Consider the following 27,308-nt stretch of genomic DNA (forward strand, 5'->3'; position numbering starts at 1 on the left):
CAACAGCACTGTCCTTCACCAGTGGACAGTATTCACTCTCTGTCTGCAGGACAGTCTCAGGGCTTCTAAACCAAAAGCCAGGTTCCAGGACTTCTTCAACAACAGGACTGTCTTTCACCAGTGGACAAATCTGGCAAAACAACATCAAAACAGACAAAGTACCAGCAAAACAGCCATGTCTCCTCAGTCCTTGGCAGCTCAGGGGGGCAGGTCTCAAAAGTCCAGGGCAATTCAAAGCGGCCACCAGCAATTCTCTTAGTCTCTCTCTCTCCACGAGGTGCTGCTTCCAAAAAAAAGGTCTTCCACCTCTCTCTTGTCTCTCCAAATCTACGTCACCAGCTCCTCCCAGTTCAGGACTTTCTTTTCACATCAACAAGTCCATCCCACAGGTAGGATTAACAAGCTCTGGGTTTTAACACAATCAATTTGAAAAACCAAGCCAATACAGGGGAATCTTTAAATGCCATTACTATCACAACATGGCACCAACAGAGTTGCACCAAGAAGTTCCTGACATCCTGAATTCACAAAGTTGCTTCCCAGGCTGGAAACGTCCATTCAAGATCATTGTTGGATCATTCTATGCTTATGCCAAGAAACACAAAGAAACAGGGTAGCCATGGGTCTTAAGATCCCAACTTAGGCTCACCTGAATGGAGAAAGAGAGACAGAGACACAGAGAGAGACAGATGAGGAGGAGGAAGGGAAGTCAAGAGGGAAGAGAGAGAAAGAGGAAAGGAGAAAGAGCAGAAGAAAGGGGAGGGGAGGGGGGAGGAAGATTGAAGGGTGGGGGGAGAGACAAGTCACCTGTTCAGAAAAGTAGAAGGGGAGAAACTGATGCAGCACTGCTGCCCTTCCCTGCCCTCCTAACCAATGTCACCATACCCCTCAGCACTGATCCAGAATAAACACAGCCCAGAAGAAGTGACCTAGGGTACTACAGATCAGAGCAAGAGGGATCCATTGATTTCCACCATTACATCATGTTCTGGCAGAAAGGCTCATTAACTTACCCAAAGTTACATTACTAACTTGTGACCTAAACAGAACTAGAGTATATCTCCTTCCTGGTGCCACTGCTCTATTATTTTGCCTTATAAAAAGTGTTAATGCTTAAAAGTTGGGAGTGTGATTTGTAGGGTTTTTTTTTAACGAATTTATAATCTTTTTCATTTTTCCTTATTTTTCTTGATTTTTTTACAACACCTCCATTTCTGAATGTATCCCTTGCAAGAGATTAAAAAAAACAGGGTAAAAAAGCAGGTTTGCAAAATCAAACACAGCAATCACATCTGAAAGAATATGTGATATCCCATACCTATAGGCAGGGGGGAAAGAGGTTCACTTTCTTAGCTATTCTCTGGGTCAAGTTTGGAGAGACTATATTTATATTTTTTAGTCTTTGTTATATTTTTATATTGATTTAGTCTCCTCCTCAATCCTTCCAAAGTGTTTTGAATACTGTAGGCACCTAATGTGTGGCTAAATAAATTAGCTTCGTTTGTTATAGAATAATTACTTCAGTGGGTACAAAAATGCAGTCTGAAATGTTGTCTAGCATCCCTCTCCTATAATACATGTCAAAGTCTTGGTGAAACTCATTCTCTGATTCTGCTTTTTTCTCACCTGCTTCTGGTTCCTCAGTCATCTGCACCATGGAAAACCAGTTGATCTCTGTTTAGAAATACACCAGGTCAAAAAATTTAAAAACTAAAACTTACACAAGATGGGGCAGAGAAAATTGTTTCAACATGGGTAGGTCTAATTCCAAGGCCAAGAAAACGATTAAAATGAATCATCTGAAGATCTAAAACTACTGATGGTGATAGCTCAGAAAATTAGACTGATTCGATAGAGTTCCATGTAAGAAAAAGAATTTTGGGAGAAGGACAAGGTCTTTCATTTTTTCTTAGCTCTTTTTCTAAAAATGATTATTGTTGACACTCTGAAGGACAAAACATTCATAAAAATAATAATTTTGTTTCACTAGAATGTTTCCAAATGGAATATAACACTCCTGGAAAGGTCTGGCCAATGCTAAGTAAAGCAAAGCACTGTTATTGGTGCTATAGGAGATATAATAATAAGTAAACCAGTCTCTTCCCTCAAGAAGCACAGTATATGAGGACAAGTATATAAATGATTACAATATAAGGCAGAGGAAGATAAGTATTAGAAGAGAGGAGTAAGAATAAAATTCCACAGGGGTTCCCAAAAGGGAGAAATCCCAGCAGTTTGTGGACATCAAGAAAGGTTTTATACCATATAGTGCTATATAAATGTAAACTAATTTCAAGAAAGAGAAGTCATTTGAGATGGGTCATATTTCAAAAGGCAAAAATGGAGGGGAGAAGGTATTTCAAGTAGAAGAAGAACCACTCTGAGCAAAGGTTTGGTTAGACATGAAGCATGTGTTCAAAGACCAACAAGTCAATTTGGCTGGGATATAAAAGAAAATTGGAAGAAAAGAATGGAAAATTAGGTTGTAGAGGACCTTGAAGAACTCACATGTATGAATACGACCAGGTTGAGAAAATTGGTAGAAATAATAAAATGCAATATTTCTTGGAAGTTCCATGTCTTTTACCTGAATTTGTAACAAAAAAATATTTTAAGTATAAATTTAATAAATTTGTCTCCTCTGAAAAAACTATACTTTTAAATTTAATATACTAAATCTTGTTTTACAGACAAACCATAGTTGTATATTATACATTTTATCTTATTGAAATAACAAACTGTCTTTAGAACTGTTTTTTTAAAGGCACCTAAAAATAAGTATTATATCCATTTCTACTTTTCTCAACACTTTTCCTTCTAAACTTTTCTTGCCCCTTATGGCATCAGAATTTCCAGAAAATTTACAATTCAAATCCTAACCAAAGGGATGATGGGAGTTTCAGACCCGGAGGCAGGTTAGTGAAGAAGATATTTCAGGGCAAGTCTTCCAGCAGTATCCTTGAAATCATGCAAATTGTACCACAGAAGGCAACCAAGAGTCCGGGGGAGCAGAGCTAGAGAACTGACTTTACAAAAAAGTGTATCCTGAGTACTTCAGTTATGTTTATTTATGCTGATGTTCACATACTGGGTGCCTTCGAGAAGATCTGGGAAACTTTATGTGAGCTGAAACAGGTCATGTGATAGGTAACAGAGTTATTGACAATATCTCCAGACATCAATGGCCAGCACCTTGTTCTTAGTGAGGAAAATGGGACACAGTGGAGAGACATGCCAAATGTTGATTTCCTACAAAACAGGCTGCAAGTCTCAAAGGTCACAATCTACCGTTGGGTACCATAGGACCTCATGATGCAGAAACAAGCAGAGCAAGGTAAAGTCCTCTAAGGTAAGGCGAGGGCATTTTGCTTTCTGTCATTAAACCAATGAAATGGTCCTATTATGTATCAGATGACCCATGGAGGCAGAGATTATTCATACTTCTGTACAAATGGGGAAGTTGGACCCTATATAGGAACACATGCACACATACTTCACCTCCATAATAAAGTCTTCCAGAGAGAGACTGTGATCAAATGGGTATGAAAACTTAGATTTTCTAACACTCGAGCCACAGCTCAACCCACTCAGTTGCCCAGCCTCAGTGGCTCCTAAATAACCAATCCCTCCTAGCCTCGAGGTTGGTTATAGGTCAGTACCAAAGTAAGAGAAGCAGAACCACTTGAGGAAGACACTGATAAATGAGAGTCTTTCTGCATCTTTGATCCTCGGGCCTCCAGTCACCCCCTGGATTGTACTACAGGCTCTGCCTCAGCAAAGGAAGCCTCTCCAGAGAGAACTGAGTTAATGAGACCTCTGTTGTAAGTGTGACTCCCTGCCCAAGTTTTGACAGGTGATTAAGGAAGGAGAATAATTAAAAGTGAACTCTGCCCCCCCAAGGCATGAGTTCCTGACCAGTTATGATTTCCCTGTGCTTGTTTAAAGTTTGGTCATGAGTCTCAGCCTCTCAGGACTGAGATTCAATAAGGACTGTCCTATCTCATTCAATTCAATGTCATTCTCTTTTTTATCAAAATTGCCTAAGGTGTGCTAACTGTAACAAAATTTTGCATACAGTCAGTATGTCTACTAGGTATGTACAAAACTGAACTGAAATAAACTAGCAAATAGGAAGAGGGAGAGAGAATTTCTCTGGTTCCCTTTTTTTGCTAAAAAGTAAGTGAAAAAATAAATGAAATTCTTATTGATGCCTTTTTTACACCAGTCATTTTATAATAAGTCACACATCTCCAACACCAAAGTTTCCCTTATAACAAAGAAAAAACAACTAAGCAAAGACATATTGGACAACATGTGCAAAAATCCTGCTGGTTCAACTACTTTTTAAAGCTGTTTTCATTTATTGCATTGTAATCATTGTAAATATTGCTTTCCTAGTCCTCTTTTTTTTCTTTATTTTGCTCAGCATCAGTTCATACAAGTCTTTCTCTATTTTTTTTCTTGAATGCTTCAAGTAATGAGACTGGCCAAGAGAGGTCCAGTACTTCAAATATGTGTGATCTGCTTTGCCTAATACAGACTCACATAGATGCTTGGGGAGCCTGCTTCTGAGCATGTATAAGGGAGAGCCCTGTCCTCTACTTCAGAGCACAAACAGGTATTCTGTGACTATTTCCAGTCTACTTACTACACGGTGAAGAAAAACTTTTTAATTGTTTGCTGAGCTAGAACTAACTGTGCATACAAAATGTACAAACAGTCCAAATCTCTCTTTTTCCTTGTGTCAACAAATGAAAGAAATGCTATTAAGTTTTGTGTGGTAAGAGAGTTCTTGGTCCTTTATCTCCCAATCTGGGCCAATACGTGGCATATGAACAAATGGCCCTGAATTTTCTTCCTCTGCTGTTATTCTTTCCTGATCTTAGGTGAAGAAGCATTGAAGATAGTACTACTAGGCTGCAACCCTTGAGTTTCAAAAGGTAGGAACTGCTACCACAAGACTAGGAAGAGGCCCAGGAACTAAGCCTGTGATGAACCCAATCCTGGGAAGCAACCTGCTTGACTCAGCCCAGCACTGGATGGACAGCATGTCATACAAACAAGGGAATGACTCCTCTATTGGCTATGCCATACCCCAAATTGAACAAAGTTGTAGGAGGAGTGTTTCTAGCAGTCACTTTGATTTTGAGCCCATTCTCCCCAGAACTGAGATGGCAGAGGGGAAAATGTGCCCCTAGTCCTGGATGTTTCTACTTCCATTATTGCTGTATCTTCTCAGTAAATACCACTTCATAAAAGCTAATTAATGTTAACTGGTTATATGTTGAGGTATCAACAGACCAAATGCTATTGTGGTACTAATCACAGGTACAATATGGGAGGCACACTGGATAGAGACTCAATCTGATAGATTTAACAAAACTTCACTGCCCTGCTGGGGAATAGAGTACCCCTGGGACCTTGACCATGATCTGTAGTCAGCCACACTCTGGATCCTTGTCTTGCTAGTACACTTGTAGTTTGGAAGATTGAATCCAGTCTTACTACGTTCATATTCATTGTATTTTTTTTATATAAAAATATTCCATTACAATCCTATAACCACAATTTATGCAATCACTCTAGAATCAGGAGGTACCCATTTTGTTTTTTATTTTTGGCTATCACACACTAAAAAAGTGCTACTATGAATATTTTGGTATAATATTTTGACCCTTTCCTTCTGTCTTTGAGTTTCTTGAAGTTTATGTCTCAGAGTGGAATCACTGAAGGATATTGACAGTTCTGTGATTTTTCTGGGATAATTCCAAAGTTATTTAACTTATTTATATAGCTTCAGTAGTGTTGCTGGTATACCTGTCTTCCTTCTGCTCCTTCATTCACTGTCAGACTGGGTAAACCAGATAAACACAACACAAGACTGATTCTCAGCTAATCCATCATGATAGTGAAAAATGCTTTAACTTAAAGGCCATTGCTACCACCATATTGTCTCAGGCCAGAAAAGAAAGGGAGAAAAAAACCTCAACACTATAGAAGTGATGAAAAAAAGTAACTACCACATTCCCAAATTAAATGAATGTCTAGCCAAATATCAGAATCCCTGACTACAGACTAGATTAGTTTTTTGTTATTGTTACTCAGTTATTTCAGTCATGTCTGATTCTCAAAGACCCCATTTGGGGTTTTCTTGGCAAATATGCTGGAGTGATTTGCCATTTACTTTTCCAGATAATTTTTACAGATGAGGAAACCAAGGCAAATAGAGTCAAGTGACTTGCCCCGGGTCACACAGCTAGTAAGTCTGAAGTCTGAAGTCAGATTTGAATTCAGGAAGATGAGTCTTCTTGACTTCAGACCCAGCATGATGCCACCTATCTTCCTCAGTCTGGATTGGTACCAGACCTTATCTTCTCCCAACCCATGCTGTTCTCCCGTCTCTCTATTATACCTTTCAGCCTTCTGCACATGCTTAGGTAAGAGTTGGCATGCCATAATACTTGACTTTTTACATGTAGTTCAGTACCAGGGACCCAATGCTATTTCATGATGTATTTCCCTTGATCAATAGCCAACTCTCTCTCAGTCTCCCACATTCATATCCATGAGATTATATTTGACTCACATCTCATTTATTCAGTTGCCAAGTCCTATAAATTCTACCGCTGAAATATTCCTGGCATCTGACCACACTTCTCCATTCCTGCTGTCACCATTCTCATTATAGACCTTTACTTCCACCTACCTGGACTATTGCAATTAGCCTCCTCCCAAGTCTTCCCATCTCCAGTCTCTTTCCCTTCTAATCCATCATATCACCAAGATCTAATCATTTTACTCTGCTTAAAACGTTTAGTGCTTCCCAAGCTCCTCTACCTGTTCACTCAAGGCCTTCCATAATCTGGTATCACCTTGCCTTTCCAGCATCATCTCATATTACTGCCCTCTAGATACTCTACTTTCTAACTTCACTGGACTATTTTCTGCCCCTAAAAACACACACTGTATTCTCATAGCTATGTGCCTTTGATCACACTGTTCACTGCGCCTAGAATGCCCTCCCTTCCCTTCTTTGCCTGTTGAATTCTGGACAATTAAAACCCAATTCAGAGGATGTAGAGTTGAAAGGAAGGTAGCCCTCCACTTTACAGATGAGGTTACTGGGACTCAAAGATGTTGAACAACTTGGCAAATCTGCATAAGTAGAAACATGGCTAAGATTTGAATTCAGTGATCTTGTTCCAAATCCACATCTCCTTTCACTGTTTTCCCATGCAGAGTTCCTCCATGAAGCTCCCATAGTGATGACTATGTGCCCACCAGATCTGACATAGCATTGTAGTTTGGGACACTACAACATTTATTATATGATATTGTACTATATCCTACTAGACTATATGCTCGTTAAAGGCTGGAACCATATAAATTTTGTACTCCTAGCACAGTGCCCTGTACACAATAGGTACTTAATAAATGTTTACTGTACATACCATATTATGATATTCCCTTGGCCCTTTCCAGATTTCCATAATAGCAAATCAACTCTTCCACTTTCTTTTCCCTTCCCCTATCACTTCCCTCTCACCCTTCCTTAGGCCTGGAACTTTGCCTTGAAGAAGACATCAGTTTAAGGGGCAAGGGGAGAAGAGAAAGGCTTTTATTAAGTTCCTGTTATGTGTGGGACACTGAGCTGAGTGCTTTACAAATATTATCTCATTTGATTCTCTCAACAACCCTGGGAGGTAAGTGCTATTATTTTCTTTACAGTTGAGGAAACTGAGGCAAAGGTAAAGTGACACCTAAGGTCACATAGCTAAGAAATCTCTGAGGCCAGATTTGAACCTAGGTCTTCTGACTCCTAGCTACACCACCTAGCTGCATGAGATCAGTTAAGAAGGAATTCGGGTTTTTCATCTGTAAAATGAGGAGACATAAGTAAAGGGCTTTTAAAGTCTTTTCTGGCTCTAGATTGATAATCCTAAAATCTTATAAACTTTTCCTATTCCCCTCACTCTACAGCAGGGGACAAGACATAAATAAATACAAATTGGAAAAGAATGCATTGCATTAGGATTTTTTTTTTAAAGCAATCGGGGTTAAGTAACTTGCTCAAGGTTACACAGCCAGTTATTTCTGGGTGTGGTGCTAAGTATCTGAGTCCAGATTTGATCTCCAGGTCATCCCGACACTGGAGCCAGTGCTCTTACTCGCTGAGCCACCTGGCTGCCCCTAGGATTTTTTTTAATAGGAGGAAATTGAGCTGGAGATTGCTGTATTTGGTTTTGCTTTGTAGGAGAATGTCTCTACAATAAAAAGAAACAGGGGAGGCATACAAAAATAGAGAAAAGTTATAAGTAGAGAGATGGATCAGAGGAGGGAACATTCTTAAAAGTGACATAAAGGAAGGTTAGATTTCCCAGATAAGACAATGGGGTTTTAGTTATAAAAGAAATGAAAATAACTGAAAGCAGGCAGAATATAAACACTATTTATCCAGACTGGGCCAGCCCAACCAGACCCATTAAGGACTGAAAAATGAGCAGAAAGATTAGAAGCAGAGAAGACTTCTGCACATTTTCACTTAAATACTAAAGCAAATGACACACTAAGGAGTCTATCTGTTAGGACCAAAGCAGACACTCAGGTTAATGTCCAAATAATGGAAAAGCTATTAGCAAATTCATTAATTGGAATCTTATTTTGTTTATGTTGCATTCAGTTAGCATGACTAACATACTGAGTCTTACAGAGAACCAATAATATGTGAAAATCTTTACAAGCATCCCCAAGGAAAGAAAATATCAGACCTATACAATTGACATTGAGTGGTAGAAATTCAAACACATTCTTCCTTAATGACATGCAGTAATAAGTTAACAAATTAAGGAAATCTCAGTTTGAACCACAGAAGTGACAAAAAAAAAAAAGAGGTATGACCCTAATTAGTGAATTTGCTAATCTTCAATCCCTTGTTTATGAGCAGGAGGTCAAGTCTGATAAATATATATACAGTATGAAAAGTCTTCAAAATAATAACAATAGTTAACATTTATATTGTGCTTACTATGAGCCAGGCACTGTGCTAAGCAATCCTCAAAATAACTCTGAAAGGTAAATGCTATTATCCTCATTTTATAGATGAGGAAACTGAGCAGAGTTTAAGTGACTTGCCCAGGGTCACACAGCTACTAAGTGTCTGAGACTGAATTTGAACTCAAGTCTTCCTGATTCCAGGACCAGTGCTCTATCCACCACCTAGCTGCCTTGAAATTTAACAATATCAGTTTCAAATATCTTAGGAATTATCCATTAAAAAAGAACACAAAAGCAAATTTTTTTAAACTTTAGCATGAGTACCATCAAAGTATTTAAATATTTGAACAACTGCAATATGCAACATATTATTCCAGATCCTGGGACTTATGAAAATGAGAAACTAAACTGTGTCCTGTGATTAGCAGAACCAAAATTATCTTTATCCATTGTCAAACAAGATAAGTCCTACCACCAAAAAAATTAAAGATTTTATTATACCCACAAATTAAGTTAAATATTTATAACTACAAAAGGATTTTATGAATCATTGAATTTTCAAGCTGGAAAGGGCCTTGGAGATGATGAAGCTGACACCCATAGAAATCAAATGACTTACCTAAGGCCACACAGCTAGCAAGAGGAGATGAGACTGGAACACAAATCTAAATTACAGAAAAGTGTCTTTCTTCTATATCATGCTATATCTGGCTTTAAGACATGCTATAAATTCACATACTTTGGGTGTGTAGGCGATAGCAGTGGTCTTTGAGGATAGTGATATGGTTAACATTGTAATAAAATCATTTTGATTCTCTTCTATAATTCCTTTCTACCTTGAATTCCATGCAGACTAAAGCTGTAACTGCATGACTGAACCCAAGTGAATAACTAATGATAAACTCCTTAAAGGCTTTTCTTCATTACTTCTGTCCCTGATACCGTGTCTGCAATACAAACCTAATCTCAGAGACCTGCAGAAGCATCAGCTAAATCCCAAATCTCCCTGTATTTTCCACCACAGATTAAAGCTGCATTCCCCAAACTGCCCTGTGTGGGGAGTGAGAGCTTGTCTGGGAGGACAGGTAAGCCTGCTGTGCATTTGGGAGCCTTTTAATTAAGCAGAGCTTATTTAATTAAGCCCTAATTCAGGTGTTCATTCCCATAGCCTTCTGATTAATAGCTTGAAACAGAGCTCCCTTAAACTCCCTAACTGCTCCATTAGATGGCTTCAGCTTGACTATCTCTCGGATGGTGGTCTGTTATTTACACTTAAAGGGTCATCTCAGGAATTTCATGCTTACCTGTCTATATTATTGTACTTTCTGGTTTTATGAGAGAGCCAACCAGGAAGAGTGGGATTCTAAATGAACACAAGATGCTGATGGGCAGAGAGGACAAGTCTCATTCAACAAACATTTAAGTCCCTATTGTGTGCAAGCTAGAGCAGTGACATGAGGATAGAAAGTTGCCTCAGAAACAAGATCTGAGTTCAAGTCCCACACCTCTGGAACCTACTGGCTGTGTGACCCTGGACAAGTCCCTTAACCTCTCCATGCCCCAGGCAACTCTCTAGGACTTTTAAGGTCATAGCTTGTGCGGATTTGCAGGGATGGAGGAGTTTCATTGTCAGTAATTCCCTATACACACATATTGATATGGCTTAAAACAAACACATAAATGCAAGCAATGTTTGCTTTTGTTGGCCAAGCTTCAGTTCTGACTCTTCTCCTGACTTCCCAGAAATCAGAACCATGACCCAGCATGATCATCTTCATTCCCCCCCGGCACACCACCCTTTTCAGTTCTTTTGTGTGTTGTCTTCCTTCGTGAGAATGTAAGCTCCTTGAGTTCAGGGCCTGTCTTTCCTTTTGCTTGTATGTACAGTGTCTGGCACATAGAAAATGCTTTAAAAATACTTGCTGCCTTACTTTACTTTGACTTTTTTTGTCTGTGCCTTCAAGAAGCTTACTGGGAGAACAAGAAATATACAAACTTTCAGAATTTTAATTTCCAGAAAGAGCATACTAAACAGGAAGACTGTCAGATGCTAAATAGCAGCTGAGCTGCTCTGTGAACATGGGCAAAGAGAGAACATATCCAGGGATTAGGGACAGCCAGTCCTAAAAGGCCCTAAGAGGGGCAATGGTATATCACATCCAGGAAATAACTAATAGGTAGTATAATTGTAATGAATCTTGGGAAACACAAGGAAACAGAATCGAGAAGGGAAGCGAAAAACATATTGGCAAAGGATTTAAATGCCAGGCAGAGGGAAGATCATCTACTGAAAATGTAGAATGCAAGGGAAATGATGAGCCATTGAAGGCTCTTCAAATTCCTAAAGACCACTTTCTTCTCTGAGGGCTTGGTACCTCATGGAGCTTCCTGAGAAGTATAGCCTGATCATCAGTGTTGTTATGTGGAAGGAGGGATTAGAATTAGGCTTGTTTTGCTTCAGTCCCAAAGTGTAGAACTGGTTGCACTGAGTGGAATTTGAAGTTGATGGGCTGCCTAAAGAGGCAGCGAGTCCCTTATCATTGGGGGTGTTCAAGCAGAGAAGAGATGACTGATTGTCAGGGATGTTCTAAAGAGGTATCTTTAATCCAACCCTCCCATGTTCTTTCCAGCTCTGAAATTCTAAGATTCTATGACCCCAAAATTGGAAACATAGGGAAACAGACTACTTATAGTCACCCTGAACCATTGAAGAAAAATACTATTTCCTCAAAAATCACACCAGGAACCTCCCCAACCCCTGTGTAGATTCTCCTCCTCAATTCTAAATCATATGGCCTATAGAATTGAGTGTGTGTGTGTGTGTATTTGTGTGAAAACACCAATGAAAAAGCTATAAAGACCAGCACTACAGATAACAAAATTGACTGGAACTCCCACATAGTAGAATGTGGGAGATGTGATAAATGTGAGATCTTTAGTATTTAAAACTTTTTAAGGAAAGATAAAGAGGAACTTCCCAGAATGAGGTATTTTTTTCACGTATTGATATGTATCTCTGAGAAGAGAGATATGTTAGCTCATTAAATGCTGGAGGGAATCTCTGAGCTGGATTGTAGACTAATACTTGGGAGAAAGAAGGGATGTTGGCATTATGGGTGCAATTAGGGGATTTTAAAAATGAAATTATATAGTCAAAGAAGAACTAGTAAGAATATAGGCTGTTTGTTCAAAGACTATAAAAACAACTTTCCTAAATTTTTCTTAAGAATAAGGAAAATAGGAAATAAAAAGAGAAAACCAGAAGAAAGGGAGAGTCATAAAAGTTACCTTAAAGAACATCTAGTCCAACCCCTTTATTTTTCAAAAAAGAGGATTTTGGCCTAGAAAGCAAAGTAAATTGTCCAAGGTCACACAGTATCAAAGTCAAACCAAAAATTCAGGTCTCTTGACTCCTTGTCAGTTACCATTTCCACTACACCCTGATCCAAAATGTGCTAATGGGCATAGACTCAAGAACCGGGGTAGGGGAGGGGTAATGAGTAAGGTTAAATGCCCATAAACAAGAGAAGGCCTAGTCAGAAGTTTCTTCTCCACAGAGTCCAGAGGGACTCCAGCTGAGCTAGTTCAAGCAGAAAATTGCCACAACAATCTCAAATCTGAAGCCGAAGGGAAATAGACATGAAGCCCAGAGAGGAAAACAGTTTGACACTTTTCTAGAAATCTGTGGACTCAATGCTTGTTGAATTGCTTTGAACATAACCTGGGTTCAGATGTAAAGATAGTGTTGACTACAGATAATAATAACTGAAATTTATGTAAGGTTTGAGGATTACATAATATTTCACTTACACTGTCTCATTTGCTACTACAGTCTTGTAGGGTAAACAGTACAGGTTTTGTAGACTAGCTCTGACACTTATTAACTACAGAGAACTTTTCCCTTCTTTTGGTCCTCAGGTGATGGCAAAGGTATCACAAGTCAAGGCTTCTGTTTGCAGATATGCTCCACTTATCACAAGGTCCCGCTAAGAAATGTTCAGATTCTGTTCAAAACAACAGCATAGAATGCAGTTAAAATTTCCAGGAAAATAGCCCCAAAATCCTTTTGCTGAGGATTCTTTCCATAAAGGGTTCAGAACAAAGCCCTTTCTTGAATACATCCCCTTGTGAACAGATAATCCCTATAACTGAATATTATCCATTCACACCCTCAATTATCTCTTCTGTTGACTAAGGAAATTGGGACCATCATATGTACAAAAATATTTATAGCGGCTCTTTTTGTGATGGCAAAGAATTGGAAATTAAGGGGATGCCCACCAATTGGGGAATGGCTGAACAAGCTGTGGTATATGAATGTAATGGAATACTACTGTGCTATAAGAAATGAGAAGCAGACGGACTTCATAATAACCTGGAGAGACTTATATAAACTGATGCTGAACGAGAAGGGCAGAACCAGGAGAAATCTATACACAATCACAGACAAAACATATATGTGACGACTAACTTCAATAGACTGGGCTCCTCTCAGCAATATAAGACAACTCCAAAAGACTCATGACTGAAAGAGATACCCACATCCGGAGAAAGAGATGAGGAGTCTGAGTGCAGATTGAAACAAACTACTTGCTGTGGTTTTTTTTTTCTTGTTTTGTTTTGTTTCCTCTTTCCCACTGATCATTCCATCAGTTATAATCCTTCTTTACAACCTGACTAATGATTAATGTGAAGATTTGTAGATCCTATATTTGAGGGCATGCAGCCATGCAGGGAAGGGGGGGAGAGGGAAGGGGAGAAAATTTGAAACTCAAGGGACTGTGGAGCTGAATATTATAACCTAAAAGTAAATAAACAAATCAATTTAAAAAAAAAGAATTTCAAAACAAATTTAAAAAAGAAAATAAATTGGGACCATGAAAACAACAGGAATTTCAAGCTGACAACTACAACTTTTCACAATATAAGCAGAAATTCACTATTGGTGAGGATAGGGTGATTTTTTTTTTTCCAAGTCTTCACTTCTCTCTCAGTAAGAGCCTTTACCACAATGTACTTTCTGATGCTTGCTTCACCAGCCCATTTATTGAAATTAGATGATATGGAGAAGATCAACATGGTCCCTGTGCAAGGATGACATACAAACCTGTTAAGCATTGCATATTTTTTAAGGCGTTTTTCCCCTCCTCCTTTGTTTCTTGAATCATGAATCATGTAACTCAAGTCAAAGTAAAGAATTCTGGTTTTCAACAACCAGTCCTACTAAGATTAAATTACATTTTCACTTAAGAAGAGAATAAGGCCTGCTGAATAAAATATTTTCCAATATGTGATAAGATGGAAATAAAATTCAAGTTAATATCACCAATAAAAATTGTTTCAACCAATCTCTTCTCCCACAGAAATTGTATTTACCCATTAAAAGGAAAGTATAGGGGCAGCTAGGTGGCTCAGTGAGTAAATCGGGACCCAGGATCAGTTCTGGCCTCAGATAGTTAACACCCACACAAAAAAAATGGCCGTGTAACCTTGGGCAAGTTACTTAATCCCAACTGCTTTAAAAAAAAAATGAATAAATAAAATAAAAGGAAAGTATAGAGGAAAAATTCCAGATAATTCAAGGCTCCAAAAAAAAACAAACCACCTGGATTTCAACTATAATATTCAGATACTTGCAATAGTTTGGCTATTATAATAGTCTCCTAACCTCCCAATTGGTCTCCTTGTCTCAAGTGTCTCCCCTCCACAATCCATCATCTGTGTAACTGCCAAAGTGATTTTCTTGTAGCTGCCAAAGTGATTTTCCTAAAACACAGCTCTGAGCACATCACTCTCCTGCTCAATAAACTCTAGCAGCTTCCAATTACCTCTAGGATCAAATAAAAACTCCATTTCTTTTAGCATTTAAAACCCTTCACAACTTGATGCCAATCTACCTTTCCAACTTTATTGGACATTATTCCCCTTCACTCACCCTAGAAAACAACCAAACTGGACTTTTTGCCGTTCATCACACAAGAGTTGCACCTCTCATCTCCAAAGCTTTGTACAGGCTGCAGGTTCCCCATACCTGAAATTCACCCCCTTTTCACCTTTCAGAATTCTTCCTTTCTTTCAAATATCAACTCCAGCAGCACTTTCTACATGAGGCCTTTCCTGATACCTCCCAGATAGCCTCCCCCAAAATATTTTGTATATGCTGTATTTATTCTGTTTATATTTTACTTATATGGGAATATAACTGGGATCTGACACATGCACAGATTCCATCAATCGTCTTGCTTGGCTGATGCACTTTCTCCATATGGAGGAGGATAGGGAGTTTGCTTTGGGAGAGTCATGATGATGAGGAATAAAAATTCCTTTGGGAAATTGTGAAGCATATGTTGATCTTCTATAATTGACCCTAGTTTGCCAACTATGTATTGAAGAAGCTTTTTGATTAGCTGTAGAACCACTCAAAAAGGCCTATGGGCACCAGCTACTTTCTCTCTTGGTCTCATTTGGTGACTTTCTCTAGGCATCTAATGGGAGACAATTCAGTAAGGGCCTTCTTCCCTCTGAGGCCATCTAGCCCCAAAGAAGATCTTGGTCCTTGGCCTCTGCATTTGTTCTTTTCCCCTTCTAAGTGAAAGGATAAGGACTTCCCCAACCTTTTGAGTTCAAAGGATCTAGAAAGCAACTCAGCAAGCCTGTGTGCCAGAACCTGCAAGTTTGCAACCAGCACCATATCAGTGCCCCAACAGGGAGCAAGGAGTAACCTTTGGGAGTAAAAATTAAAACCCAGGCCAGCAGCAGCTGACACACACTTATTTGGAAGTCATGCTACATCTGGGCATAAACTTGGTGGGACCAAGCCTCTATAGCAACTGAACTAGGTTTAGCCTTCTACCTCCTCAGAGACTGAGGTGATAAAGGCAAGAGTATGAAAATTTGTTCTTGACATATCTTTGAGGTAAATGTAACTGTGTAAAGCTAACCAATTGTAAGTGGTTAAATGGAACTGGACCTGACCATTGGCCCCTAACATACCCAGTGGTGGCTCAAGCAAATGGAAATGGAGAAAAGACACCCCACAAATTGCTTAGGGTACCCTAGCACCCTGAAAGGCAAATGTAGCATCCGGGCTGTAGGAGGAAAGGTAAGAGCATATCTGTATCCATATTATCTCCCCTTATAAAATGCATTCTCCTTGAGGACAGGAACTATTTCATTTTCATCTTTGTATACCCAGGGATTAGCATAGCATCTTGGATAAAGCAGGTGCTTAATAAAATGCTTATTTTTGATGCATTGATATTTAAGACAAAGGGAATTTGGGGGTTTCGATTATCTGGATATTTATCACTTTTTTCTTTTGCATGGATAGATTAAGCCTAAAGAAATTCTTCTGGGGGCGGCTAGGTGGCACAGGACCTGGAGTCCTGGAGGACCTGAGTTCAAATCCAGCCTCAGACTCTTAACACAAAAACTAGCCATGTCACCTTGGGCAAGTCACTTAACTCCAATTGCCCTCCAAAAAGCAAAAAGAAAAAATTCTTCTATTTAGTCACTAGTTTTAGAGATTAAAGACTTAATGTAGGCCTATCATTCCTGATGATTTCCAATTTGTGTGAATATATAAACAGGACTAAAAAGATCTGTCATATAAATACTCAATACCCTGTTCCCCCCTAGGTTCTGTCATGACTACAGCACATGAAAAGCTATACAGTCTGATAAAAACAGAAATCTTCCTATACCACGTGGCAAGCCTAGACATTGCAGGTTACTCTGATTAACTTCAACTAAATGTATTGTGGGGTTTTGTGGGGTTTTTTTTTAACAGTAATTGTGAACCCAGGTCATCTACACAGACTTCACTGAGGAAATTTCAGTTCAAACAAATCTAGGTCACAGATAAGGACCTGGAGCCAGACACCAATATGCACACTGGCTATCTTGCCAAGCCCTCTTTTTAGTAGCATTCATTGGAAAAGAAAGGAAAAAAAGCAAGATCAGTATTAAAGTCTGCTGTTTCTACTTGTTCCCCTCCTTTAACCCTTCCAAGCCTTTGAGGCAAAGAAATCTTGCTCAAAATGATTTTTTCATTCATTACTGCTACTGATGCAGCTACCAGAGTAGTGGCATATTTAATTAATGGCCCACTAAGTAGAATTTGTGCCCGCTCTATGCATTGAAAATCACTTTGATCAGTCTGTCAGCTGATTGTCAACCTGTCAACCAAACAGGTATGACTCACTTAATGCATTAGTTGGGGGAAAACAGATGAATGGAGATGAATCTTAAAAAGAAATAGAATTTATGGTCCCTGATGTCAGGAAGTTTAAAATACTATAAAGGAAACAAGACAAAAATGTCAGGAAAAATACTCATCATGAGAACACATAAAGAATACACAAACTAACACAGCTATAATTAATGGAAAGGGGTTTTATTTCACCCTTTTGTTTGTTTGTTTAACCTGATGAAGTGTGCTCCTTTGAAAAAGAGTTCCTGGGCCACTTCCTATTTGGAGATCAAAATCAGCAAGGAACTTGGACAGTACAGGTTCTGTGGAAGGAGGAATACTTGTGCAGCAGGTCCCCAGAGTATGTTTGACTGCCCTGGTGTAGTGTAAACCAGAAGCCATGGGAAAGTGTCTAAAACTCTTTGTGAAAGAAGGATTCACCAGAATGACCGAGGATTACCAGAAGAGCATCCCCAAATTAAGAACTCTTCCAAAGGAAGTTTTATGGGTTATTCTGTATTTGTTCCTGGGCTCCCATGAGTTCTGAGTATCATGTGCTCAGATATTGGGTCCCATACCCAATATCTATACCAAATACTGAGAAAGTTGGGGGCCTTATTACTCATGAACCAAGCTTAAACTTTGTTTTGGAGATTTATCTGAATTAATTCTAGGTGGAGGCAATGAGCTGTAGAAAGAAACTAATCGTCTTGAAAATCAAAACCTAAAAATTCAACTTGGTCCTTGTGAGATGACGGTTCTTGGGGGACAGGAGGCTGGTGATGGGTTACATCTATGCATCTTATACTTATTAAATCTTCTTGTAGACTATAAGCTCTTTCAGAGCAGGGACTGTCACACTTTTTCTATTTGTATCCTTGGTAACTAGCACAATGCTAAGAATTAAGTAGGTTCTTAAATACATAGCTATTGATCAGTTAATTTTGTGAATTTTAGATGGGATAGTTTGATGATTGAATTCTGATCTTCTGATGATGAGAACACTATACCTATTTTTTTTCCTTTGGTTTTTCCCTCAGGTAGAGAAAAGGAGAGATCTCTAAGTGCCTAAATAGCAACATGGGGGTAGAGCACCATAAGGAAATTTCCTGATTGAGAGTAAAACTAGGATTGGAAGACTCATGATCTTAGCCAGAGAGTCTAGGTGGGCTAACTTCAATATATTCAGCTTGTTCAGTTTTCTGAAACGAAGTCATTATTTCTCATTTAGGGCTACAAGGCTGCTGACCTAGTACCTAGCCCAAAAAGCCTATCATAGTCCAAGGTTAGCATGAGAAATCTTAGATCAGAAAGAATCTATTCTACACCATAATGAGACATCAGAAATGTCAAAAAAAAAAATTCTATTCTCCACGGCACTTGGTATTTATTTTGGGATGCCAAATCATTAGTGTTACAGTAAAGGCACAAAACTTGTGTGACTTTGGGCAAACCACTTAATCTTTAAATGATGTGGTTGAAGGCAATAATCTGTAAGGGCCCTGTCAACTCTAAATCTTATGATATCTGGTAGACAGTCATATACACAGAGCATAATTTTCAAATCTTCCTTGAAAAACTTTCCTTAACCTCCTACTCTGATGCCTCATCAAGGTATAGAGGAGACCCTAGATTCTCAAAGGCCATGCAAATGAAATGAATACTCTAGTAGGTCCAACCAAGCAAGGAAGGCTTTAAGCACAGGATGGTTATGGACCACATATCTAACATTCAAGGACCAGCGTTGATAAGACCCTTGAAATTCACAACTAGATAGCTTGCTACCAAGTGATGACTTTTGGACTTAGCCATAACAAATAATGAAGACTATAAGCAAAAACATGAAGGATTTATCCTTTGTTTTTTCTGTTTTATCTATCTTGGCTCTAAGTCTTGGAGCAGAGGAATAAGAGTGAAGGGGCTATTCTTAAAGAATAGAAGGAGGAAAAAAAAAAGGCAGGGAGCCTACTCTAGGTACCCTTCTTTGGGCACTATAAATCCACTAAATCAAGCTTACATTTAGGCTTATTATTATTTCAAGGGCAAGAAAGACAATACCCCTCTATCACAACAACAACAAAAAAAGCAGCACAACACTTCACAGCTTGCTTGAAATTCCTTTAACAAAAGCCAAAGCTTTTCATCCCACAATTAGAAATAAAAGGCTTTTTAAAAAGCAAATACCTGTGAGAATTTACATGTTGATATGAATGTTGATGTGAACATCAATGAAAGTACAAATGACATCAGATCCTTTCATGTTCTGACTGAGGGATGAGATTGGAAAAAAAAAAAGAGTATAAATTAAATAGATGGAGGAGGAGGAAGGGATGCTATCAAGTAGTAAAAAGGTCCTAAAAAGGAGAGCCTGGAGACTACAACAAACTCTTGGCTTCACAATTTTGTTTCCTGCCAGCTCCTTTTGTTTATCTTCACCTGTGTCCAAAATAACAGAAATCTTTGCTGATATAGAACAGCACCTTAGAGACAACTATAGTCTTTGGAACCTGTAGTAAGCAGCCACCATGGGGCAGCTAGGTGGCGCAGTGAATAGAGCACTGGCCCTGGAGTCAGGAGGACCTGAGTTCAAATTCAGCCTCAGATACTTAACATACTTACTAGCTGTGTGACTTTGGGCAAGTCACTTAACCCCAATTGCCCTCCAAAAAAAAAAAAGTAAGCAGCCACCATCACAAGACTCCTACAGTTACGTAATTCTAAGTTCTTGTCTGTCAACTTTTACTCCTATCTGAAAGTTCTCATCCTCAATATTCTCATCTATGACCATAAAGCCACGTTCTAACCCATGAGAGTAATTAATTCTCTGCCATCTTCTGAACTTGGATGTCCATACAAGGAAAAATTAAGCTAATGATCGAATTCTTTACTAGATAATAATATTTTATACTATCTGAATCCTGGACAAAAATCCCTACTGTGGAACTAAGACTGGTATGTGGGTCCCCAATTCTTGATGGAAAATGCAATGTTCATCATCACAGGCACAAATCCTTCTCCTTTGTCTTAGACCTCCCAAATAGATTTCTTTAAAAAGCCAGATGGGGCCAGTTAGGTGGTGCAGTGAATAGAACACTGGTCCTGAAGTTAGGAGGACCTGAAATAAAATCTGACTTCATACACTTGACACTTAACCAGCTATGTGACCTTGGGCAAGTCACCTGTCTTCCCTCCTCAAAAAAAAAAGCCAGATCTACAAAGGTATACAAGCTGAGAGGTTGAGGAATCTCATTCAGTGATTTCTGGATTCCAAGAGATCATGGGAAATCCCCAACCCCCAGAAAGGTTAGAAAGCCAATCATCCATGTGTTACAAGTTATTACTGAATAAGTTTAAGGCTATGAGAAGACTGGGGCGAGGATATCTCTAGTATGCATATATGTGGGGAACCCAAACACACCCACAAAAGTACTGAACCATTACCCAGTCCTCTGTTACCACCCTATGGTCATACCCCATCATTTCACCCTGGTAATAACTTTGGGTCTTAGGGAACTGGATATTTATTTGCCTTTCTAGAATTTCTTTGGGGCAGCTAAGTATCAAAGTGTATGGAGTACTTGGTCTTGTAGTCAGGAAGACTCCTCTTCCTGAGCTCAAATATGGCCTCAGATACTTACTAGTTGCATGACCCTGGGCAAGTCACTTAACCCTATTTGCCTCAGTTGTCTCATCTGTAAAACAAGCTAGTGAAAGATATATCATGACTGAACAAAAAAAAAAAAAAGATGTCTTCCAGCTACAAAGCTATAATCTTACAATTTCTGTTTTTACAGATGTGAGAACTGAAGCACAGATTGGTTAAGTCCGTGATAACACAATTAATAAGTGTTAGAAGAAGGATTCAAATCTAGGTATCTGTTGATTCCAGCTCTAGTGTTCTTTTTACAACCCCAATAAGAATAAGTTCACACATTAAAACCTCAATCTGGAGTTTTTCCAAGCTAGGCTAGCTCAACCTGATGGAGGTAACAATGAAGGACCACCATATGTAAGGTGACCTGGGATTTCTCAACACAAGTCTCATTTCAAGGTTGACTAGCTTCAGTAATGAAGTCAGAGAGACTGTGAAAAAATCCTTCGGGCCCCAATTTTTGACTTAGGAAAAAATATGGTCACCATAATTTATAAGATACAGAGCAAGGGTCAGAGGTACTCTACCATAGGAAAAAAAGAGAAGCCTAAGTGGAGGGGAGAGATAGAGGAAGAGTTCCAGTCAGCCTGGAAGCCACATGTGGCCTTCTAGGTCAATGGGTGTGGCCTTTTGACTGAATACAAGTTTTATAGAACAAATGTTTTTATTAAAGGGATTTTTTCTGTGAAGTTTAGAGTCAGTCAAAAGGCCACACTTGAGGACCTAGAGGGCCACATGTGGCTTCAAGGTTGAAAGTTCCCCACCCCTGGTTTAAACAGTAAGGCAAATTACTTCCTAACACAGGACACTGAGAATTATTATCACAGAATAATAGAATCTCGGAGGTGGGTGGGGCACCAGAGGTCTTCTAGTTAGTTTAAGCTATACTTGAGAAGGAATTCTCTAGAACAAAGGCCAAAATCTCAATGGTCTCTTCCAGTTATAAAAATTTATGATCTACCATCTATGGAGTATTTGGAAGACAGGCAACTAAGAGATCAGAATAATTTGCAGTTTAAAAGGGCTACAAAATCTCTTCATGTAAGTTGCTACAATTGGGCAGCTAGGAGTAGAGCGTCTGGCCCTGGAGTCAGGAGGACCTGAGTTCGGATCTGGCCTCAGACACTTAACATACACATACATACAAACTAGCCGTGTGACCTTGGGCAAGTTACTTAACCCAATTGCTCTCCAAAAAGCAACAAAAAAAAAATTTACTAAACCTCACTTAATTTAAAATCTAGTACTTTTAAGGTATTCAAAAATTAAATCATCTGAAAAATAATCCAAAGCCCCTGGAAATATTATAATATAGAGCCAAGCTTAACAAAGTTACATGCTTTTAATTTTCACCTTGAAGAGATATTCAGAATAACATGAGCTATTTTTTTTTTCAGAATTCCACTATTTCAAATAAACTAACTTGTTGGAGATACCAACTGCATGGCAACTAAAAATAGATTTAGTACCAGACCTCTTGAGGGGAAAATGCCATTCAGATAAATACCTGTAGGGATAATGGCACCATTGTTACAGGTGAGCATGAGATTTGAGCTATTCCCTCAAAGCCTGAACTCCACTATTACCATGGGAAGACTACTAGACCCAGATTCAGAAGACTTGGATTTGAACCCTGCTCTCACACTTACTGGATGTGTGGCCCTGGGCAACTTTACCTTTATGAACCTCCTCATCTGTAAAAGGAAGATAAAATTTGTACCACCTAGTTCCCAGAGCTGTTGTTATGAGTGCTTTGTAACCTTTTAAAATGCTATATAAATGTGATTTTTTTTGGTCATTGTTATTGGAAAAGAACAATGTGTTCCATCTACATGGTACAAAATATTATGAAACATTAGGTTTTTTTGTTGAGCCTTTCTTTTTGTCAGGGAAAAATGAACACTTAGCTCTAAGCTAAAGTCTCAGTTAAGAAGTGTGAATAAAATAAAAACCTACTTATTGAAGCTGGCAACTAATTCTAAGGACAGCAAAAAGGACTTTTTGACTATGTTCAGCTGGGGAGGAAAATGAAAGAAAGGCTGAATGTATAGTTCTTTCTTTCTTCTTTCACAAAACATTAAACATTCTTCACTCTGCAGAAGCTCAAGGTGAAGGATAGGGAAGGATTTCCTGCACATTCCCATTCCCCAGACCTTTTGAGCTCAAGGATTGGGATACACTCTTGGAATGGTCTTTCAAGAACAGAGTACTGTCTACCTGAAAAAGCTAACAGGCAATTTCTCTAAAAGTTTCTCCAATCTTTCTTATCTCAATGGAATCAAACCCTTCTCAAACCTCTTCTTAAACTTTCCCCCTTCCTTTTCCTTTTATATCCCTGCAGCAGACTTTAATTAAAGCTTATCAATTTTGAAACTAACCTTTCATTTTACATCCTGATTCCTCACTTCTCTTTAGCTACATTATTTTCTAGTCTAACATTTCACTGTATGATCTATTTCAGTTTAGATGACTGTGATACTAATTTGCCTACACAGCTGAATTATGTTGAATCATTTCACACTAGCTTCAGTTATGCTTATCCTCTAAAGGGATGAAATCAACTTCTACTAGAATAATACATCTATCACCCTCCAGGAAGGAGAGAGGGGTAAAGTGCTGTTTGCCCTTAATCTTAATCCAGGCTGCAAAACTCTCAAATCCACTAAGGTGTTTAAGCAGTTATCATAATTTGGAAATGTATAGTGAAGACAGCATATTTCAGTTACAATTTTAGTGCCTAATTACTTTGTAATACCATAAATTTCTACAAACCAGGAAAAAGATTTCCTGCCTTTTCTTGTCTATCTTTATTTCTGCAATCTCCAACCTGGCCAGGATTGTGAAGGCAAAGAGAACTGAAAGCCTAAGCAAAAGTTAAGAGTCCCTGCTTAATATTACCAATAGCTGGGAGAGCAGTTTTTAGACTCCACCCTTCAAAATTCCCTTTCGGTTCTGCCTCACAACAGTTTTTTATGGGTGATGAGGTGTTCCCCTCCAAAGTCCTCCAAGGTAAAAAGACCTTGTGCACACTAGAGAACGAAGGCCCCATCAAGCCCACCTCACTGTCATCATCCCTTTCCTGGGGTCCACTAACTCTTTACTTCCCTCTTCTCTATTCCCTATAAAAGTGATTTCTTAAGAGTGACATGACCTGTGTGTGTGTCTTTTCTCCTAAACTCTAGTTCTTCAAGTCTAGTTTTAACATGCACAGCTGGCAATAATCAAAGGTCTCATATCTATCTGGCCAAATTTGTTTCCACAATTATCCAAACTAAGCTCTACTGCTTGAGATGTGGGCATAATCTGGCTGGTTTTTCTTGTCCCAAACTTTACTAGCTTGCCCAAGTGGGAGTCAGCAGGAGGCCTGCTCCTTCCCAATCCCATATAAATACTAGTAGCCCCCTGCCTTTTGGCAACATTCTCATGCCAAGCAAGACCAATACTCACCCCTGCCTCTTCGATATTCTTCATGCACATATGAGAAAGAATCAAAATTTTTATTTGGGGATCTACATCTCTTTAACCTTTCTAAGTCTGGAGAGTTTAATTTTCCAACAACTTCACAACTGACTAACCACTGAGAGAGTCCATTCCAACCTGCCCTGTGATCAGACAAAATCTGAGTGCCAGCTGCAGTGTTGGAAGGTGGGTTCACCCAGTGACAGCCATGCAAGGGAAGGATACTTTCATGGTCACCAAAATTGTTTAAAAATAAAATCCTGGTTGGGGCCTCACCCTGGTCAATTAAAGGCAAACTCAGAAAATGAGACAAAAGGAGTTTATTGATACACCAAGGTATCAAGGAGTTGAAGTGGAACCAGCCCCTGGAATTCCAACTGCAAGCTGCTTTTATGGACGGGAGTAAGACAATTTACATATTAGGGTAGGACAATCCTAATGGGTAGACCTCAATTAGGAGGTGGGATTAGCCTTGCCTCAGTTCCTCCCCATTATAGCATCACTGGGAGATGGGATTAGTGCTAAGGAGAGTGGAACAGGGCAGCTAGCTGGCAAAGTGAATGGAGAGCCAGGCTAGAAGTCAGGAAGACTCATCTTTTTGAGTTCAAATCTGGCCTCAGCCTAGTTGGATGACCCTGGGCAAGTCATTTAACCCTGTTTGCTTCAGTTCCTCATATGTAAAATGAGCTGAAAAAGGAAATGGCAAACCATTCTAATATCTTTGCCAAGAAAACCTCAAATGGGATCAGAAAGAGTTGGACAAGACTGAACAACAACAGAGGTGAATACTTGGGGTGGCTAGGTGATGCAGTGAATAGAGCACCAGCCCTGGAGTCAGGAGGACCTGGGTTGGGATCCAGCCTCAGACACTTAACACAAAAACTAGCCATGTGACCTTGGGCAAGTCACTTAACCCCAATTGCCCTCCAAAAAGCAAAAAATAAAAAAAATAATTAATTTAAAACAGAGGTGAACACTCTCAGGAGAGGGGAGTAGCCCTCCCTCAGGAGATGGGATTAGCTTTAAGGGGGAAAAGCCCTCTCCTATAGGCTAGCTGAGCACCTTATCCAAAGATTGAGCAAGGTTAAAACATGGGGGGGTCACTCAGACTGACTGTGTCAGTGGTTGACTTTGTACAAATGGAGTCCTCAAATTACTGACTAAAGCATATGAATTTGATTATAGGAAAAAATTCTAAAGCAAACACTAAAGGGATGGGTTTTTGCTGTTTTGTTTTGTTTTGGTTTGGTTTTTTAATGTAACAGGAGTAAACAGATGAGTCCCTTTGATCTGCTGGACACTCAGTCTCTTCCAGTGGCCCACATTCAGGGATGTGCTGGCAAATGTTTTACAATTGGCTCTTTCTCTCTCACCATAAAACAAATGACACACTTTTAGGTTTAATGGGCATTATTAACATCTTCTGCAACATTTTCCTGTCTAAACAATCAACAAAACAAAAAATTAAACCCTAATTTGTAGTGGTTGCCAATCTTCAAAGTGTAAAATACTCACACTGAAAATTTAACAATGGGTTCTCCAGCTGGTTTGAGCTGGCCAGTTGGTTCCAATACACCCCTGACTCAATGTGCTCTGATTCAGTACTGAAGAATACAGCACTTTGGTACAAAAAAACAATCCTATTATTGACCAAATGAGTCAGGAAGAGGCACTCACTCAGTGAACCTTAAAAGGAGGGACTCAACCCTCTTGTGCACTCCCTTCTTCTCTAGTACTTCACAAGGATGTTGAGGTGGGGAAGGAGGGTCTCCTTTCATCACATACAGTATGATGAGGACTATCCATATGTAGTATCTAAAGCTTGTATTGCCTGAGTGAGCCTGAGCCTGGGCTTTTGGCTCTTGGCTGCCTCTTCTGTTTTGAGAATAGGTAATCAAACAGCAGGACACCTCGAACGTGCTAGCTGAACTTCAGGAAGTGTCCTCTAGCCGCTACTACCATTCTTCCAGGAGGAGAAGATATAATCCTAAACATCTGACATGGCTTGCCAGAAGACAGAGACTTTGAGGGTGCTTGCTGTCCACAGAGGACAGAACTAAGTTTAAGGTGAAATTGAAATGTCTACTCAATAGTCCCATTCAATGTCATATGTTTTAAGTATCAATCTCCCAGGACAGTATAATAGTGGTTATGAGTTATTGCTTTGTGAAGTCAGTTGGCACCTCAAAGCCTTTTTGAGTATTAAGCATTTCTTTTGTGTAGAGAAAATAAGTAACTGTCCTATATCTGCTCTAAATTATAGACTGAGAATCTTTCTACTCCCCTTGTGGAGAAACCTTAAACATGAGTGAAACCTCAGGGGTGTGCTGGTAAATGTTCAACAATTAGCACTGGGGGGAGGGGGGATGTATACAAGACATTTTTAAGTTTAATCTTAATTACTAACACTTTATTTAAGACTAGACAATAAATCGTGCCTTTATAACATTTCACAATTTCTTCCCCTGATAGGTTGAGCTAGCTCCCACACACCCCTGACTTTAATACTCCCTAGGACTTTGGGGTAAGAGTTTAAAGAGTTAGAGAGTTCAATAGACTCCTTTCTTTAAAGGTCAGGTTCCCTGAGGACTAAATTCAGTCCATGTGTGAATCCAGAGCTAGAGATCCCTTCAGAGGAAGTGCCCATACATACAACTCTGTGGGACCAGCAGCAATTATGTACTAAATAACTATTTAGAAAAAGAAGAAGTGATCACTAAAGGTAAACATGGTTCATCAACAAGGTCATACCGGACAATATTATACCATGGAGTCATAATTCTGTCCATCCATTATGAAAAGTAATTTGGAATTAAACTTAACAAGTGACTATACTGTCTTGACTTTGATCCAGAGGGTATACTGGTAGGCATTTGTTCCAAGAAGGCTGAAATGGAATGCAAGTTCCCATGATCACCAAAGATTCATAGAACTACTTTTTGTGGAGCAAAGAAATGTAAACAAAGTGAATGCCCATCAATTGGAGAAATCCAAAACAAATTATGCTTGTAA

The 27,308-nt window shown here is 39.1% G+C and overlaps 2 protein-coding genes and 1 non-coding gene across 4 annotated transcripts in view; all 3 read left to right on the plus strand.

The window, feature by feature from the left end:
- MRPL52 (mitochondrial ribosomal protein L52) overlaps positions 1-27,308 on the plus strand; it is a 150,409-nt gene that overhangs the window by 53,805 nt on the left and 69,296 nt on the right. The gene's annotated exons all lie outside the window — the stretch shown is intronic.
- Positions 1-27,308, plus strand: part of OXA1L (OXA1L mitochondrial inner membrane protein) — a 90,940-nt gene that overhangs the window by 53,804 nt on the left and 9,828 nt on the right. The gene's annotated exons all lie outside the window — the stretch shown is intronic.
- Positions 14,020-14,123, plus strand: LOC138169676 (U6 spliceosomal RNA). Its single transcript, XR_011170428.1, has one exon. It is a non-coding gene; the product is annotated as a U6 spliceosomal RNA (small nuclear RNA).

The sequence above is a fragment of the Petaurus breviceps genome, unplaced genomic scaffold, assembly GCF_028583685.1.
Source record: "Petaurus breviceps papuanus isolate PSGF00001 unplaced genomic scaffold, PetGlider_PUasm1.0 37, whole genome shotgun sequence".
Classification (NCBI taxonomy): domain Eukaryota; kingdom Metazoa; phylum Chordata; class Mammalia; order Diprotodontia; family Petauridae; genus Petaurus; species Petaurus breviceps.